Raw genomic sequence first — 18,533 nt, 5'->3', positions numbered from 1 at the left:
TGATTGACCGGTATATTATTGTTAGGATAATGAGGTAGATTATTACTTTGTTGCAGGTAATGTGCTATGTGATAAGTTGAGAATTTATTGGGATCTAGTTGATTTTGCCAATTTTTCAGGTGATATTTTTGACAATATTCCAATATTTGTATAGTGTGGTATTTTTTTTTATATGTTTTATGTGTATATATATATATATGTATGTGTATATATATATTTTCTCTGTTTATTGTTTCGGTATACACATTAATATTATATTTTTTCTAAGCAATGGATCTGGGATGCAGTTTGTAGATCTAGGTTTTATATTCCAGATACTGTTATTTGATTATGTATATATGTGTATATATATATATTATTATTATTTTAATTTTAATTTTTTTATTATATATTTTTTATTATTTATTTTGTTTGGTTATTTGTTAATGTATTTCTATAAAAACCAATAAAAATTTACTCAATTTAAAAAAAAAAAAAAAAAGGTGAAATAATTATAGAAAGCAAGGGTTTTTTTGCAAAACGAATGTTCTACTTAAATTGGGTGGGTGCATAAAAATGCCTATAATTATTTATTTGTATCATTTTAAGCCACTTTTAAAAAAACCTTCAAAATAATATGAGATATGGTAAGAACTTACCTTTTGTTATCTCTATTTCTACGAAGTCCATAGGGTTCCACAGGATACCTTGGGGTATCGCCGATGACGGCAGACATCCAGGCACCACAGAGTTAAAAACTTCTCCATCCTCCCAGGATGCACTGGGGTCCCTCTCCTATACCCCGCCCCCGAGCCTCAGGCACTCAGTTTCGTCACAAGCCGGAGGAGGAAAAAGAGAGAGAGAAGAAAGTCTGGAACACACAAGAATCACATTCTCACCAGAGGAAGACTGAAAAACCGGTGACCAGAACCACAGCCCATCTGCAGTACAGGTGCGACAAGGCTGGAGTCCTGTGGAACCCTATGGACTTCGTAGAAATAGAGATAACAAAAGGTAAGTTCTTACCATATCTCATATTTTCTACATCAGGGTCCATAGGGTATCCACAGGATACCTTGGGGATGTCCCAAAGCACTATCCTTCAAGGGTGGGGACGCTCCTGTGCTGAGAGGAGAATCCGTCGCCCGAAGGAAGCATCCTTAGAGGCGTAGGTATCAAAAGCATAATACCGTACGAAAGTATGGACAGATGACCACGTGGCCGCCTTGCAAAGCTGAACAGACCTAGTGGAATGAGCCTTAACAGAAGATGGAACAGGAAGGCCCTCGTGAGCAAAAGCTTCAGAGATAGCCAGTCGAATTCATCCTGCCAATGTTTGTTTAGTGGCAGGCCAACCTCTTTTATGGAAGCCATAAAGGACAAACAAAGAGTCTGACATCCTATAGACAGAAGTGTGGTCCACATAGATTTTCAAAGCCCGCACCACAGCCAAGGTGGCCTCACCGACCGAAAGGTCCAGTGAAGTAAACTATGGTACAATAATTTCCTCGTTGATATGGAAACTAGATACCACCTTTGGAAGAAACCCAGGACGAGTGCGCAGCACAGCCCTGTGTCTATGAAAAATTAGAAATGGAGGTCTGCATGAGAGAGTTCCCAATTCTGAAACCCTTCTGGCCGAAGCAATAGGCAGAAGGAATACAGTCTGAATGGGTAGCCATTTCAAATCCACTGAGCCCAGTGGTTCAAATGGCGGTCCTTGAAGAGTCCCAGACCACAGCCAGATCCCATGGTGCCACAGGTGGAACAAAGGGAGGCTGAATAAGAAGCACCCCTTGCATAAAGGTGCAGACATCAGGAAGCATAACAATCCTACGATGAAACCACACTAAAAGTTCAAACACCTGTACCTTCAGGGAAGCTAGGCGAAGACCCTGGTCTAAACCCACTTGTAGGAAGGCCAGAACCCTGGACAATCTGAACAGCTGAGAAGCATAACCTCTAGTGCGACACCACTGGAAAAAAGCCTGCGACACTCTATGGTAGATGTTGGCAGATGAAGGTTTGCATACTGGGAAGAGGTACGCATACTGGAAGGTCCACTTGACCCGAACATCGGCAGTTTGTTGTCGTGTCGTGAGGCCCTGGAGATATATCTCTGGAAGGCATCACTTGTTCACCAGTAGCTGACACACTTCCTGGTGAAGAGACCAATCTCCTGGATGCACGTCTTGACTGCTGAGAAAGTCTGCTTCCCAGTGGAGAACTCTTGGTATGAACACTGCTGATATTGCGGTGAGATGCTTTTCCACCCATACTAGAATGCGGGACACCTCTGTCAGAGCCGCCTGACTGCGAGTCCCTCCTTGGCGGTTTATGTATGCCACCGTGGTGGCGTTGTCCGACTGTACCTGCAAAGGTTTTCCCTGCAAGACCTGTCTTGCTTGCTGGAGAGCCTTGAATACTGCCCGCAGTTCCAATATGTTTATTGGAAAAGCAGCTTCTACCGATGTCCACCTTCCCTGAAAGAAGTGTGGTCCCATCACCACTCCCCAGCCCCGGAGACTGGCATTCGTCGTCAGAAGGGCCCAGTCTGCGATCCAAAAGGGGCGCCCCTTGTTCAGGTGAACCGTCTGTAGCCACCAGGCCAGAGATAATCGCACCTCCGGGGGAAGCACCACAGTCTGTGTCTTTATCCTTTGGGGTGACCCATTCCATCTGGAGAGGATCAGCTTCTGCAGAGGTCTCGAGTAAAACTGGGCAACCTCCACCATGTCGAACATAGATACCATGGGTCCCAGTAACCTCATTGCCGAGTGAATAGACACCCGGCGACTCTGCAGGCAAAGACAGACCTTTGCCTGTAACGCAGAGATCTTTTCTCCCGTCACCAAGATCCTCTGATGTTGGGAATCCAACAGAGCTCCTAGATGGGGCAACCTCTGGGATGGTACCAGGGAGGACTTCTTCCAATTTATCAGCCAGCCGCGAGACTGCAATACAGAGACTGTTAGTTGCAAATGGCGCTGAAGTTTCTCTGAGGACTCCGCCAGTAACAGGAGATCGTCCAGATAAGGTAACAGGTGGACTCCCTGCAACCGCAGGTGAGCTGCCATAACGGCCATAACTTTGGTGAACACCCGAGGTGCTGTAGCCAAACCGAAGGGCAGAGCCTGAAACTGGAAGTGGTCCTTGACCACTGCAAATCTGAGGAAGCACTGGTGTGCTGGGACAATAGGGATATGCAGGTAAGCATCCTGAATATCCAGCAACACCATGAAATCCCCAGGTTCCACTGCTAAAATAATGGAACGCAGGGTCTCCATCCTGAACCGATCAACCCTCAGAAATTTGTTGAGGGATTTGAGGTTGAGTATTGGCCGGTAGGACCCATTGGGTTTCTGCACCAGAAAAAGATTGGAGTAATACCCCAAACCCTTCTGAGACAAAGGAACTGGCACTACAACTCCATTCTGGAGCATCGAGTGCATTACCTTCTTGAGTTCCTGGGCCTTGTCCTGATTGGACGGAAGGCCCGTAGTGAAAAACTGGCGGGGAGGCCTCCTGCGGAAGGAGAGGGCATACCCCTGAGAGACCACTTCTCCGACCCATGTGTCTGAAGTGGTCAGACACCAGCTTTTTGGGTGAATTTTAGAAGTCTGCCTCCCACTTTGAGGTCCCCCAAAGAGAGGCCCGTCCCGTCAGGCCGAAGGTTTGTCATCGGACTTGGGAGTGGGACGTCTGGTACTCCAGGCCTGCGTCCTGGGCTTTGCAGGTTTCTTGGTGGCAGTCCTCCTAGGAAAGGACTGTACCCTGGGTCTGTTCTGCGTTCTATAGGCCCTTTTTGGAATCAGCATCCGCCTTCCAAGAATGCAGCCACAGGATACGACGAGCCGCCACTGCTGCCGAGGAGATCTTGGACGCCATGAGGCCCATATCTAAAGCTGCCTCATTAATGTAGGTAGCTGAGTCCCTTAAATTACCCACCAACTCCACCTGTTCAGGTGATGAGTCTGGGTCTAGGGATGCCTCCAAGGTATCAGCCCAGAGCTCCATAGCACACGGCCAAAGCCGGCATGGACACGCCTCCTGCAAGGGAACATTTCTACCGTACGATCCGTTGGATCCTTTAAGGAGGACATAGAGGGCACAGGCAACGTAGCACTCTTTACTAGACGTGTAAATCCACTTGTGGCGGGTTATTACATTTTGCTAAATAATTATCTGCAAAAGGGTATGCCACCGCAAACTGTCTAGGGGGCTGGTAACGCTTACCCGGCGTTTTCCACGCCTCCTCTAAATGATCCACTAGCTGATCAGATAGGGGAAACACTGTAGTATCACTTTTAATATCCTTAAAAAAGGCATATTTTGATTTAGCTACAGGAGGAGCGCCATGCTCAATAACCAAGGCCATGCGCACCGCACGTATGAGCCATCATCTGTCGTCACAGCATCCTGATCTTGATGAGGTTGCAGCTGATGTTTCTATTCCCGCACAGACGACTAGCCCTGTAACACCTCTGACAGCTGTTGTACTGAGGTAGACAGTGAATTAGCCAATGCAGGTTCATGGATGACCTGAGGGGGCGACAACGGGAAACTCTAAGGTACGATTAACTGTTTAGGAAACCCATGCATAGGGGACGACACCATAAACTGCTGTGAGACCCCCATCTGGCCCACCAGGATAGTAAGTGCCGCAGCAAAACAAGCCCATGGTAGCTCCTGCACAGGTGTAGTGACAGAAATCGGCCGTGCCACCGCAGGCACGCCTTACATAATCCATCAGAGTTACCATCACCCTCTGCCAATGGTACCTTGCATACAGTACACTGAGGCGGAATGGGGAAATCATGCTCACTGTCAGACATACTAAGTGTGTGACCCGGAGCTGTATGTGACCACCGCACTTCACAAGTTGTATAGTGAGGTATAAACCCCCTTGCAATACCGCACCGCAAGGGCTTGTTAGCAGAGAAGAAAAACAGGGATAGGGAAAATAGCTGACAGTATGTGAAAGTGAAAGTAACAGACAGCAGCGCTAGCCCAAAGTCACATACAACGCAGAATATTGAAAACCCTGCAGTATCTGCGCTTCATCAACTAACCAGACCTCAGCCTGGTAGGAAACAGCGCTGCATACACTGACCTTGCACCGGAGGAGAGGTATGCAGGGGGGACCCAGACCACGATGCCCGCGTTAACAGCTTCCAGCAGTGTTTGCCACATGTATTAAAATTGCCACCGAGGAGCACAAGGTGGTTAGGCATCTGCATGCCGTCCTGGGGCGGAGCGCATGCAGATGCCTAACCACCTTGTGGAGAGGCCGAGTGCAGCGGGGGAAGCGCAGGTTGCTTAGCGGGGAAAGCGCGCTCCCCTGGCATGCATTTAACCCCTGGGATGCTGGACATTTACTGTTTCTGTCCAGTCCTCAGTCCCAGGGGGTAGCGGAAAGCGCAGGGATCAGTAGCCTGCTTCCACACTGCAGCCAGTCCCCAGGGAGCCCCCTGCCTGGGGACTAAGGACTGTGCTATTCGGCTGGGACCCACCGCGGGACCTTGCCGCGTACCTGAACCCCCGTAAATCCAGCCACAGTCTGGGCAACCGGGGCCACCGCTAGCTATGACCCCAGTCACCCACCAGCATCCCCGGGTCAGTACCGGCGTTCTGGTACCATCGGGGTGTAGGAGCGACGACATGGACGTCAGTACAGACTGTCCATGTTGTCGGTTCGTTAGATGTGCAGCCTCAGCTGCATTGAAGAACTTCAGGGGCCTGCAGACCCCCACTCTGTAAGGTGCATCCGACTTCGGCCAGGCACCGACGAAAACTGAGTGCCTGAGGCTCGGGGGCGGGGTATAGGAGAGGGACCCCAGTGCATCCTGGGAGGATGGAGAAGTTTTTAACTCTGTGGTGCCTGGATGTCTGCCGTCATCACCTATACCCCAAGGTATCCTGTGGATACCCTATGGACCCTGATGTAGAAACACCTCTAACACCCATCTGCAATGTTAAACACACCTGCCCCATTCATACAGCACCCTCATATACCTGTCCCACATTAATTAACCCATTTTCCTGCACTTTGCACATTTTCACCCCAAAAATGACGTCATTTTTGGCCAAATAATATAAATCTAATTTAAAATATTTTTTGCCTAATTAGTCATTAAGGAGCTTGTCCCAGTAGTTCTGAACAAAGTCCCGACATTTTTACTTCAAAATAGGGCTTTTCCCCAACTTTTCACCTGCTCAGGAGATAGTGAAAACAAAATTTGCATTAAATCCTATGAAGAATCACAGACAGTTAACAAGCAGCTTTTATCTTTCTTATGCACAGATATCTCCAAATTGGCAATATGGATAGGAAAATTGGTAGCAGAGAGAAGAAAATGGGCATTATGGGCACATGACTTGGACATATGTAGAATAGAATGAGGGACAGGAGAGTTGGCAATAGGGAGAGGAGAGTGGGCAGTGGAGACAGAACCACTACGGCACCCTGCTTATACCCATCTTTGGGTGTAAAGTTGTTAGTTCCACATGCAACTCTGTCAGAGGACCAGATTGCAGCAAGTGCGCTGCTTGAACCCCTTGCTCTAAAATTTCTATGTATGGATCCCATTTCTGATAAAATGTTTTGACTCCTAACTTAATTGGAAAGGCAGCTGGCATATTTCGATATAATATCCTTCTTGAATGTCTACAGCTAAGGAGCAAAACGGGATGTCCACAAACTATCAGCCTTTTAGCAATAGTAACTATTAAAAAAGGATTTACGTTTTTTTTTTTTAATAATCTCCAAGAAGAATGCTTGAAATTGGCAAATAGAAGTGCATACTAAGTCTCAAGATTAAGCTTTTGTTGATAAAATGAACAATTTTAAAGCAAAATGTGGTAATCTATCTACAGCTCCATAGGTTAAGGACTAAGTAAACTTGATAGATTTTACATTTTATGGACATGGACATCTCCTCCCCAACCAAGGGGGAATTGTAAGATATGGCAGGGCTCGACTAATTTTAGGAAAATCTAGGAGCCAGACTATCAACCACAACCAAAATATATGACAACTTATACAGAACACCATTCATGCCACTCTGGCTTCCCCACATGCCATCACACCCAGAAACATGCTCATCTATGGTGCCAAATACTCAGATTACCACACCTCAGTGCCCTCAATATACAGAATGCCACACCACAGTGCCCCATACACAGAATGCCACACCACAGTGCCCCCAATACACAGTATGCCACACCACAGTGCATCCAAAATGTGTACAATTTAAAATAATGTGTGTAGGGAGGCAAGCTGCTATCCCTTCTTCTGATGTCTTGGCTGGGCGCTGAGATACCAGCACAATGACCTGTCTGTGTCTAATTTACTCTTCATAGGTGGGCAAGTATCTGACTTACTTGTAGCTGGGCAGCTGCAGGAACAGGATATGATGTGGACCTAATGTAGATGTATTTATTAATGTTAATATCAGAATCATAATGCCCCTATGTCCTAAAACATTTACACAAGTGTGTACTGGATGTGTCCCAATGTGAAACCATTAACACTATAGGGGAGTGAACAGGTCACTGGGATGAAGGCGTTTACTGTAGGGAGTACCTTCCTCGTATAGCTTGCACTGTCTCTTGCAATACATCCCTTATACTACTGTGTAGATAATAGCAGACCCCCAATAGGTTCGGAATGTTTGTAGAGAATGGATTCGGTGTCCCTCTCCCTGGTGACACTTACCAGTAAGGTCACCGCTGTGACTGCAATCAAGGTTGCTCCTGTGTGTCTTCAGGTCGGAGGTCTAAACAGATGCTGCACAGTCCTGGGGTCTACTTCCCTTGCGCCGCATAAAACGGTAGTAGGGGTAGCTCCTTGTCCTGAGGAAATGTGCCATAGGTCTTTAATCATGCTCACTGGCGAGCTGTGCACTCTCAGTCGCTAGCTGGTGAGGTGCTGTGGGTCTATCAATGCAGGGTCGCTGACACTGCTGCTGCTGCTCCTGGGAGTCCTGTGTGTTACTCACAGGCGGGCCAATACTCTTGTCAGTACTGCAGCGCTTCATGCAGGGCCTGCACAAATTTTCAAACAGAGCACCTCCAATCACAAGATGGGAGCAGGCACTCATTTAAATTACTATCGCTGGATGCGATAGTCATGCAGTGCTGAGTGGACAGAGTAGAGTTTTGTTTCTAAACGAAACCGCACTCTCATCACGGACGGGCCAGGCTCTGCAAATCCAGCAGGTGTAAAATCTTAGTTGCCATGGCGACCTGGCGTCCGAAATTTCTTGAGCCCTGATATAGGGTACAAGTTTGAAAAGTGCGGACTTATTTCACAAATTGGTCATGAGATTTAAAAAAAATTCTATTTTTTTTTTTAAAAAGACAAAACTAATAGGTCTTTGTCTTAAAATATATCACAGCTTTAAATCAAATGATAAACTGCCAAAATATCACTTTTACAAACTCGTACCCTAGTACAACTCGCCAAAAAATATGTTGATATTGTATATGAGCTATATATGCCCTATGGATTACTACAGTGCAGCAGGGTGTAGCCATTTCATGATGTTCTAAGGGAGTCAATAAAGATTAGAACCACTGAGAGCAAGGTCAAAGGTTTGCCAAGTTGCCTCCAATCACAACCACACAACTAAATGGTCTGTTAAAGTGATTTGATTTAATTTAGGATGCAATCAATGTCACTTTTACTAGTTTGTTCTGAGAATTCTGAACAACATGTGCTGCATGCAGAGCCAGTTGGCTGAGGGAACATCGCACTGGAGAGGGAGCACTTCACGGTGGAGGAGTGGTGGCCCGAGTCCATCTGCAGGTTCAGCATAAGGATGGACATCGGAATGGTTTTTGTCCCGATGGTAGTGGAAAGCAGTCGATGGTGTTTCAATGATTGTTTTTTTTTTTTATCTTTTAATTCCGGATAGCAATGCCTCCTCTGGCTCCTTCCTGGCTACTGTGTCTGCATCAGGGCATCTTCATGGGTTTGTTGGAGGCTCTCACTCGCTATCTGCCTCATACATGTCCCAGACTCACTCCCCTCACTAGGCTGCTGCCTAGCAACAGGGCACATTGCTATCTGTGATTGGCTCTCACTGCCTCTTGCTGTTTCAACACCCTGGCCAACTCCTATACAGAAGCTTGGTGAAAGATTTTGTTCTGTGACTTTGCTTCACTAAAATCTTCCCTGCTCAGCTTCCCTTTTGTCACAGATGAATAGCTCATACACCTACACCTTCTTTGATCAATGCTGTCTAGAATAGTGAAAACCCCATCGAAAGCTGTCCAGTGGTTCAAGAGATTAGTCCGAACAAACAGGCAGACCCTGAAACCGGGGGCGGAGCTATAGAATATATATTATTTAGAAGATAAGGCACTCAAAAGGGACTTTAAATAAAACTTATGGAAAATAAATTTTGGCCTAGGACATTACGTCATAGTTTATAAGAGATTCCTGCGTGGTCCTGCCGAAAAACAGCACAGTATATATTATATTGGTCCGTTTGTTTGTTGTTTGTCTAGTTATGCATTTGGACACCCCTGCCCCAATTGGGATGAAACCAATGCGAGGTGGTCCAGTTAAATTCTAGCCAGGTTTTAGGGGGGGATTGGGTCCTGGTCGGATCTCTTGGGGTACGCTGGGCCTTCCACTGGATGGATATGGATGAAAACTCCACAGAGGGGTGGCAATTGGTCTCGGATGCCTAATGGAGTGGTTGGAGTCCCAGTCGGACCCCATGGCGAAGTGTGACAGGCAGAACTTTGACCCAGGGAGCCTGTTCTGGGCCTTCCACTGGATATATTTGGAGGACATCACATAATAAAACTTAATAACTTAATTATTTAAACCTGGGCATGCAATGTGTGGCACTCCAACTGCTTTGGAAGGACACATCTAACATCTTGCCCTACCAAACTTTTAGCATGCCCTAAAAGCAAATTATGGCAGTGCATGCTAGGATGCATAGTTCCATAGCAATACACTAGGGGCACATATGTGTATAAAAACCATTAGCATATGTGCTGCGCATTGTACACTGACTACTTATTGCGCCCTTCAAAAAAAAAAAAGTGTTCTCCTCGGTGATCAGCACCGTGCCTTGAAAAAAAAGTGAACTTACAGGGTACAGTCCAGTCCAGATATGTCCACCTTGTTAGCACCACATTGCACACTTAAGGGAAATATGGGAGAAACAGGATTTACAGAAACCACTGAGACTCAATGTAGCAACTTATTATTAGCAAAACATTGGCATGTCAAGATATATAATAACAATGGGCACGATTCTATTCAGCACGATGTAAATAGCGCCAGGAGTGAGCTCCCGGAGCTTTTCAATACACCGCGCTGCTAAGTCCGACTAATTATTTCTTCTCTCATCCCTCCGGGTATGAGAGAAATCCGACAAAAGTCCCGGCGCGAGGCTGTTTTCTGCCCTTCACGCCTGGAAAACAGCCTCGCGCCGGGAAGTTAGGTCGGGGAATGCCCGTTGTCGCGCCTAAACACCCTGTTTAAAGGCGCGAGAACGAGCCTTCCCCGACCTAACATCGCGATGAATTCAATAGCTCCGGGAGCTATCTCCCGGAGCCATTTACATTGTGTTGAATAAACATGCAAAAAAAAAACAAATGTCATTTTAATTCTTTATCATTTCATTAACACTTATTGATTTATCTTTACACATCTTTTCTTTATACTTCACTATCACCTTTTTCCGTGTGATGCCCTGGGGATGGCCCTTGGTTGGAATTTTTTTGGGGTGCCTTGCTTCTCGGACGTGAACCCCTTAATGCTAGGGACGCCAGTATAGAGGAGCCTTGACGATTGGCCTGGCGCTTATTCATATATTTGCAAATGTGTGTAACTAATACCTCTAAATCGCTATTATCATGTAGGATTTAAGTATTGTTTTTGCTGCAGTGTGCTGGGGAGCAAATCTCTCTTTTTTTCTGACATCGCGTTGAATAGAATCGTGCCCAATGTAAATAATAAAACCCTAAATCAGGGCTCGACAAATCCCGGGGGCCAGGTCACCATGGCTACCAGATTTTGCTGCCTGGCTACTAGATTTTGCAGTGAGGGAGGAAGAAGATCCTCATCGCGGTGTTCATATCATGCACAGGAGTGCATGCGCTGAGTGTCGCCTGCGGTGACTGCTGTGCCTCTGTCCGACCCGGCCTGCACTGACGACTCCTCTCCATCCTGGTCTGCCCTGATCCCTGCTATCTGTCCCAGTCTACACTGATCCTCCTGTACGTCCTGGCTGTCTACTGTCTCCCATCTCCTATCTCCGGCTGCATAGAGCTCTCAGGTAGTAGGGTCTATGCTTGCCCAGGGATTGCGGAGCGGCTTCATAGGGATAGTGGTGTGACTGAGGGAAGGGGGATTTTGTTGTACTTTCTGGCACCATTGTTTAATATGAAATGTGGTCCGTTATTACTGGAGGGTGGAGCAGGGGAGCTGTGCAGAGCAGTGAGGGGGCCTCCATTTTACAGTATCCATTCAACTGTGACCATTTTGTGGACTAGTATAGTGTGTATAACAGTTGCATAACGCACAAAGTTGTGCTCCTCACTCACTCCTGTAATTTTTTTGGGGTGGACGGTGATCTGGCTCCTGCACTTTCATCCTGGCTCCTAGATTTTAGAAAAATTTGTCAAGCCCTGCCCTAAATCATATAGAAATTCAATATAAGGTATTCAATTGCTGCTCTGTTCAGACGCGAACAGCCGCTGGCACCAGCATTTCAGCATGCCCCCTCCTGAGGAAGCAAGCAGAAATGTGTGAAGTTTGTGATTTGGGCGACCAAACCGAAGGGAAAATTCCATTGTTGCTCCGTCTGAGCATGATAGCCGCCGGCGCCGACATTTCTGCTCGCACCTTCAGGAGAGTGCGAGCAGAAGAGTGTGAGAACCTGCAGTTAAGGCACCTTAACCAGAACTTTAGCGGCTAAACCCGGTCTAGCGTGAAGAGGGTAATAATTAATGAGCGCCCAGAACAATTGAATTGCAAACTGGGTGGTCATTAATTATGACAGCCCAAGCAACATTTGAGTCACCCACACTGAGCCTAATGGTGCATACACATGGTACGATTTTAATGAACAATGACGATATCGATAAATTGTTCATTTTTATGCTGCCAACGATGCGCATTCCCGCATGGACGATAACTATATCGTTAATCGTCCATGCATGCAGGCCAACTTGGACGATTTCAGCACGATTTGCATGTTAAGAGATGACTGTACTGAAATATCTATCATAGATATCTATCAATGTGAACAACCAAAACAGTTTGCCCTGTACTAAAGAAAGATGAAGGGAAAAATCTATCAGTGATATCGTTGGTTGTGCAGGTTGTACCGTGCATACCTAGCATAAAGCTGAGCATACACTGTCAGATAAAATGTCTGTCGGACAGTTCCCCGTTCCTCCCCTGTGAAGGAGCAAGCGAAATGTCGGTTGGTTGGCCCCGGCAGTGCATACATTGCCAGATGCAGCCGATAAACGATTGGATCAGTCATTTATGTATGTTGCAAGATTTGTGTTTTATGCCTGACTGTCTGTCACAGCCATACACTATGCAATTATTGGCTCAATTCCTAGAAAATCTAAAGCTGGCCACACATTTAAAGATCTGTCCAACCAGCCAACTAGTTGATTGGTTGGAATGAAAATCTGGTAACGTATGGGAGTAACTCATGATCAGCAATTTGCTCCTAAATGCCAGAAAACAGATGAAAATGGTCGTTCAGAAGTTTGTTAAATGTTTGATCTAAACAATTTGTTCAAACAACAGTTTTTGTCCATTTTCCAGCATTTGAGAGCAAATTGCTGATTGTCATTTGCTTTAATTCCTTACCAGATTTTCATTCCAACCAATCAAGTAGTTGGATGGTTGGATGTAAGTTGGTCTAGTGTGTGGCCAGCTTAAGGATCGAGTCGAAAATTGCATAATATATGCCGGCCTTACCATTTGGCACTGCAACTAATTTACACATTATTATGTTCTGCTGATTTAGCCAGTTCTTTTGTTTTTTGCTCACTGGTGTTACTAGTTTGTGCAGTACCTGCGGATTGTAGCTGTATTCCTTTCACAGATATTCAAAACGGATTGCAAAATCTAAGAATGAGCTGAAAGTAAGCAAATGAGTTTAAGTTGTTTTGTGTGCTGGAATACAGGATAAAATTACAGGTGACAGCAGATCACCAAAAGTTTATGAGTGGAAACCCCACTGTAACTCGAAGAGACTTTATTGTGAACACAGACTGCGGGCCTGATTCAGACCCGCTTGCGAGCGCACAGCGGGTCGATTTTCCCCCACTGCGCATGCGCCGCCTCCGGCATGCGCAAGTCCCAGCGAGCGACGGCAGCACTGTCACTCCGGGGCTCACTACAAGACGGGCGGCTGTCGATGTTGATTGACAGCTCGCCCCGTTTTGTAGGCGGGGGGGGGGGGCGTGGCTGCACAAACGCAGGAGTTCCCTCAGGAACGACGACAATTGAATAGTTCCAGAAACTCCATCCTGTGGCTATTCACATCACTTTCAATTGAATTGCTCCCTATAAAACCATTATCACTTTATGATGCATACTATTTTCAGCTAAAAACAAAGCTTGAAATATTTAATCAAAATGTTAATAAGTGGTTGTGGTAATTGACATTTAGCCCTAGGTAAACAACTAGAAATATGCACAGAATAAAATTAGCTTGCTAGATAAGACGTAGTCATTGATCCGACCCCAAATCTGTTCTGCCTTTTTTCCATAGTGCCGTATTATTTTTTTTGGGAGGTCTGAGAGAAGAGAACCCAAATGTCTGAAAGGCGCGTGTGTAGAGGGGTTTGAAGGCAGGAAGGGGGGCTGTTGCCAGGAGAAAGATGATCAACCATAGCAAAGAGATGGCTGCATTTTCCCCCCTCATTCTGAAACAGACAAGGCTTCAAAGGCTCCCCTTTGTCATGCAAATTAGCTTGATGGGACATTGTTTTTGGTAGGGGGGAATAAAGATGTAGAGTTAAAGCGGGACCTTGTCCTTTAATGTTGCTGTTTAACCCCACTACTGCCAAACAGACCCACATTAAAGATCTTAAAATATCATCAAACTTTAATTGGGGAAGTGTCGGATTGGGTGTTTGACAAATTTAAAGACTGTAATAGGACATACAGGACAAGTGTCACAGGGAGAGGTTAAAGAGAACTCTGGCTCATGGAGATGCCCAAAATATATGACACAATGATATTAGAAATCAAAAAAGGTACAATTAAGGTTAGAACAGTGCTATATATTAAAAAATATCAAATTTAAGGAGAAAATATTATATGGATGTTTTAGGAGTTAGTTATCAATATGGCTAGGAGGATATACAGAAAAAAAGTCCTAAACAAAAACACAATTGGGCAAATATACAAGTACTTTTTGAAAATAAATAATTACTGTAAAATATCTGCGGTAAATGGACTTAATGTGTGAAACAAAGCACAAAGCCTGGGCCTCCACAACCCCTCTTGCTGGAGAGGCTGTCCATCTGTCAGCCAGGTTGGGGGGAGGGTTACTGACACAGAAAAGAAATGAAGAGTCATTGGGGTGATCCAAGAGGGAGACTGGCATATAAATCACAGCACTGGCAACAATTGCTTCACCCATTACTGTTGGCAACAATTGCTTCACCCATTACTGTTGCAGGGTCAGATCAAGAATCTATTCAAGTACGTACAATCATAGAGCCAAAGAACAACAAAATAAAGCCAACCTTTTTTGCAAGTAACACACAAATCAAGGCAGCAGAAACTAAGCCAATTTCGTATTATACAAATGTAGCAAGCATGTAAGTAACATTATAATAAACAGCTTTAAAAAAAATGTAAACAATCCTTATAAGCTCTGTCTTTTAAGATTAATATAGCATATGCTGAAAAATAAAGTTAAAATTTAAAAAAGGACACACACTGCTGTAAAAGGAAAGTTTCCTCCCAAAAGACATCTAAAAGAAACATTAAATAAAAAAATACAGCACTGTGAGATCAGGATTATATTTCCAAACTAAATACTAAAACTACCATAACTGTGTGTCTATACACATAATGTATTCTACATTACAATAGATTCCATACAAAAATTTCACAACACATGATCTACGGAAGAGAAATATCAGCTATAGCAATACATAAAGTGGTATAAGAGAATAACACCCAAGTAGGCCTGATTCTGAGTCGGCGCAATGCGGACGTTCACGCAGTTGAGTGATTTTATTTTTCCTACTGTGCACGCGTGTGATTTGCCGAGAAGTCGCAGTACCGATTGAGACAGACGATATCTGTTTTGATAATGTGTTGAGCGTTCCTGGGTAGTGATTGCTATTGAGACGCACGGATATGGTGCATCTAATGGGCGTTTCGCTGAACTGTTTGTGAACTCTGATGCTAAATCGCTCACATTGGAGGCCATACGCAGACGGAGAGTCTGCACCTAGCATGGGGTTTGTGCAAGTTTCAATGGTGCGACTGATGGTTGTGTCTAAAGACACACCAAGTGGTATTTCAGAATCTAGAGATGCTCAAAGTGGGCGTCACAGCCTTGCACACTCAGACGCATGGATATACACCAGGGGATAGGCTTGTAGCTGTATTAGCATAAAGTCACATACGCAATACAGGCAAGAGACATAGATGCTGCAGTGTCCAACTCAGAATCAGGCCCAAATATGTCCTATAGAATCACCTTGCATACATCATAAAACACCTGTATACTATTATATAGAATATTAGTCTTTATATAAATATAAAAGCAAATCAAAAGTCAGTCATGTCTCTATATATTCTAATGCGGAGTGAGCAAACATCATGTAAAGGTCCACAGTTAGAGAAAAGTGCCCGTTTCAAAGTGTTATGGTCTAATTAGTCATTTTGTAGGTGATGTTAGGTGCCTGGGTAGGCAGTTCACTTCCACTCTTCCACTTCATCTACCCAGGCTAGCTCGTGAGTGTGGGCAATGAGTGACTAACAGGACCCCGCACACAAAGGTTTTACAACAAAGTTTTTCGTATTTTTGTCTTTGTTGTGAAATCACACGGTGATGGTGCAGTGCAATACAAGCAAGTTAAGAGCCAGGCCATCTCTATTCCAAAATATATTACATTACTAGGTTGCAAAACGATAAATGTGCATCTCCTCTCCAGACCTTACTTGGTTACAAAGTTTATTAAAATATTTAGATCATGTTCTCTTATCCCGCACATTGCTTGGGTCACAAAATTAAAATATATAGATCGCCTTGCTAGTGCCCTTCATTCCAAACATATTCCCCTTCTTTTAGCAGGCCCCCCCTGATCTACACAGTTATAGGGACACGGCATACACAACTCATATTCAGTTCTTACACTCCACAAACTGTTACTCAGAGCTATTTCTTTCTCTTTTTGTTTGTTTTGGTTTTTTCTTCCCTCATGCTTTTGGGCACTTCTGTTGCCTCAGCATTCCCTCAATTAGGGCTACACAGCTAAGGTTAGCCATCAATCAGCAATATGTTCTACCAATGGTCGATGGTGGGAACCCAATGGTTCACAGGTCATTTGTCTTCTGCACATGCATGGCCAGGGTTTCCTTTCCTCTGTGAATGCAGGGTGGTGTGCCATAGACTGTTTTCAGACAATGGTTATAAACTGTCTATAGCAGTGGTTCTCAAACGCAGTCCTCAGGACCCCACACAGGTTACGCTTTCCAGGTCACCCAGCAGGTGCACAACTGTACTCATTACTCACCGACATAGTTTAAAAGACCCACAGGTGGAGCTAATTATTTCACTTATGATTCTGTGAGGAGACCTGGAAAACATGTACTGTTTGGGGTCCTGAGGGCAGAGTTTGATAACCTGTGGTCTAGAGCACGCCCAGAAAACAGGTGTGTTTTTGTAGCCACCCCACTGTTACCTCTCCTGAATGGTCACTAGAGTCCCAAAAATACCTGAGATTAGATTAATTAAATCCCGAGTATTATGGGATTGAAAACACACTGGGCCAGGGGCAGTGGAATAATACTAACCTTCTCAGTTTTTGTGCTCTCAGGTTCTCCCAGCTGCCCAATGATGCAGTTGTTCTCAGTCACTAATAGGTTGGGAGCACACTGTGTGGTGACATCATTACTGTGTGGCGCGCTCACAGCCAATCAGGAACTGCATTACATAATACCCCTACTGTCTACTGTACAAGGAGCTAAAGACAATCAGTCAGTCAGCAATCTCTGCTTTCGAAGGTGCTTGATGTATTGGAGATGTTTGTCGATCATTGTATACTGTTAATGCAGCAAGAGGTGGCCAAGTGTGCAGGTAGCACTCAGCAGGGTTGGTGTGTGCCTAGGAGGAGGTGGTGGCTATACTAGTGTATGTGAAGCAAGTATAACAGGAGAGGGCTGCTGAGATGACCTGGCAGATGCCAGAAAGGGCATTACATAAACTGAATTTATGATATTTTCCTAATAGCATAGCTTTACATGGGCACATCTGGCTGCTTCTTGAATTGCTTTTATATTTATATGATGATTGTACTATTCTATATATGTGTTATACAGACATTTTATGGAAGGTTATTCTAGGACACACTTTTGTGATTTTCTATCTATACCCTATTTATTATTGCTAGCAGATTATTCACTCCATTAGGTTATTTATTATTATGTTTTGTAAAGAATGTATTTTAATGTTGAATAAATGACGCATATATAGACATCCAGTTTTAGATTATTTTTTAAGAAAATTTGGAAATGTATTTTGTTATGGAAGACTATATTTGACCTAATCCCAGGAATCACGACATGTGCATAAAAATTAAGCCATATAAAGTAAAAAAAATAATGTCTTACAAAAATATTGTAGTAAAATCAGTTAAAAATAAACAGAAAAGGAATGTAGAGGAAAAGAGCTATAGATATATATATATATATATATATATATATATATATACATACATACATACATACACACACACACACACACACAACATGGGAATAATTTTATATGGAAGTTCATGTTTATTAGGATTTTCTGTGGGCTGCTCTGGGTTTCTACACCTGGCCTAAGCACTCTTGTAAGAGGATGTTTGTGTATCTGCATTTGCATTGCAGAGAATTTAGACTGTAAGATCCACTGGGGCATACACTGATGTGAACGTGGAAGAAAGAGAAAAAAAAAAATTATCTGCAAAGTGCTTTGTAATATGTTGGCACTCTATAAAGGTCAATAATTCATAAGAAATCTGTCAAACATCATAACATTTTCTGGATGGCTTCAGTTGGTATAAACTAGCCTCACAGAAGAAATTACGGTTAGGGCGCCTTAGTGGAGGCTCTTTGCTTTTATTGCAAAAACAAAAAGTGAATTTTTTAAAAATGGAGTCCAGTTAGCAATATAATCAGACCTAATAAGCCTTCAGATCTAGTAAGTAAAGTGTAATGAAGAGCTATCAAAAGCATACAGTGGTTTTCAAGAATGTTGTCCTAGTTCATATTTGGAATGAGACCAATGATCAGAACCCTTGAGTTTTAATGTAATACCTAATTTTTACAT

At 44.2% G+C, this 18,533-nt stretch overlaps 1 protein-coding gene across 1 annotated transcript in view; it reads right to left on the bottom strand.

Moving 5' to 3' along the window:
* Window positions 1-18,533, bottom strand: part of LOC148542844 (protein argonaute-1) — a 99,321-nt gene that overhangs the window by 64,690 nt on the left and 16,098 nt on the right. The window lies entirely within an intron of this gene.

Source organism: Taudactylus pleione, unplaced genomic scaffold, assembly GCF_031769625.1.
Source record: "Taudactylus pleione unplaced genomic scaffold, aTauple2 ptg000007l, whole genome shotgun sequence".
In the NCBI taxonomy this organism is placed as follows: Eukaryota; Metazoa; Chordata; class Amphibia; order Anura; family Myobatrachidae; genus Taudactylus; species Taudactylus pleione.
Note: the sequence above shows the minus strand (reverse complement) of the source record. Positions and strands in the feature narration are given on the sequence as shown.